Raw genomic sequence first — 1,930 nt, forward strand, 5'->3', positions numbered from 1 at the left:
GGCGCGCATAAGTCGGAATCGTGAGGAATTTTTTCGTCGATTTGTGACTGTGGATGAAACATGGATACACCATTACACTCCTGAGACAAAGGAACAACCCAAGCAGTGGATTTCCACAGGCGAACCAGCTCCAAAGAAGGCAAAGACCGTAAAGTCAGCTGGTAAGGTTATGGCTACAGTTTTTTTGGATGCATGTGGAATTATACTTATTGACTACTTGGAAAAGGGTAAAACAATCACTGGTGAATATTATGCATCATTATTAGAGCAGCTAAAAGAAGAAATTAAAAAAAAACGACCACATTTGGCGAGAAAAAAAATTCTCTTTCATCACGGCAACGCCCGAGTTCACACATGCTTCGTTTCAATGGCTAAAATTGAAGAACTAAAATTCGAATTGGTCGAACACCCACCGTATTCACCAGATTTAGCCCCCAGTGACTTTTTCTAATTTCCAAACTTGACAAAATGGCTCGGTGGACAGAGATTTCCAGACAACGAAGACGTCATTTCCTCTGTAAGTGCTTATTTTGAGGAACTTCCGAAAACGCACTTTTCTGAAAGATTAAAAAAACTTGAAAAGCGATTGACCAAGTGTATAGAGCTCCAAGGAGATTATGTTGAAAAATAAAAAAAATTTACCCAAAAAAAATTGTTTTTATACTTCATTCTAAGGACATATTGAACTACCGTCGTACATAGGAATAGGAAACATAAACCGAATATATACCAGGTTATGATCTTTGCATACGATCAGCAGTAGGACTCCAGGGCCGTTTCGAAGTCGAAAATCTAACGGATCTCTTTTTCTATCGACACACGTTAGAAAGAGGTCCGTTCATTTTCGACTTTCGGAGTCCCACTCCATCTTCCATTAGCACAATTTCTATGAGAGAAGGACTGCGTGAATGCAAACGTCGTGGCTAATGAGGTAAATCCATGTAACTTTGTCAAACGACGAAAGTTATTAACCTCGACCCGAGGCATCAAACAAAATACAAGGACATATATCGAAAAAGTATATGTGCTCCCAAGAAAGGACGTCTGGACAACCTGTGAAAAACAATTTTTGAAACAAATTCAGGAATTTGAGAATCTTATTTTTCTGGATAATATATACATCATGTACTAGGCAGTCTGATAAGTACCTGAAAATTCTAAGAGATGGCATTAGTATTCACTAATGTGAACCATTTTCGTCGAGCTTGATCCTTCAAATGACGCCTGTCAAAACGTCAGCCATTTATGTTTACGCATTTACAAGTTACAGCACTGAGAAGCGACTAACCTCCGAGTTTTTTTTAATATGGAAAAATCTGAGTTTCGAGTTTTGATCAAACACTACTATCTTCGCAAGAAAACGATATCCGAGATCAAGGCTAAGCTGGATAAGTATTACCCGGACTCTGCACCGTCGATTGGAATGATTCATAAGTGGTTTACCGAGTTTCGTTGTGGCCGTACGAGCACAGTTGACGCTGAACGATCTGGGCGCCCAAAAGAGGTCACTACACCAGAAAATGTCGAAAAAATCCATGATATGATGTTGAATGATCCCAAAGTGAAATTGAGAGAGGTAGCTAATGCTATAGGCATATCATTTGAACGTGTGGGCAATATCGTGCATTCAGTTTTGGGCATGAAGAAGCTCTGCGCGCGATGGGTGCCGCGTTTGCTCAGTCGACCAAAAACGAATTCGTGTGACAACTTCCCAGAAAAATTTGCCATTATTTTCGCGTAAGCCGACCAATTTTTTGCGCCGATTCATAACCATGGATGAAACCTGGATCCACTACTACACGCCTGAATCAACGCAACAGGCAAAACTGTGGGTTCCACCGGGCCAAAGTGCTCCGAAGCATCCAAAAACGCAACAATGGGTCGGAAAGGTTATGGCCTCCGTATTTTGGGATGCACATGGCATAATATT

General features: G+C 40.7%; 1 protein-coding gene across 1 annotated transcript in view; it reads right to left on the reverse strand.

The window, feature by feature from the left end:
* LOC117168853 (cleavage and polyadenylation specificity factor subunit 5) overlaps positions 1-1,930 on the reverse strand; it is a 154,072-nt gene that overhangs the window by 1,165 nt on the left and 150,977 nt on the right. The window lies entirely within an intron of this gene.

The sequence above is a fragment of the Belonocnema kinseyi genome, chromosome 3, assembly GCF_010883055.1.
Source record: "Belonocnema kinseyi isolate 2016_QV_RU_SX_M_011 chromosome 3, B_treatae_v1, whole genome shotgun sequence".
Lineage (NCBI taxonomy): Eukaryota > Metazoa > Arthropoda > Insecta > Hymenoptera > Cynipidae > Belonocnema > Belonocnema kinseyi.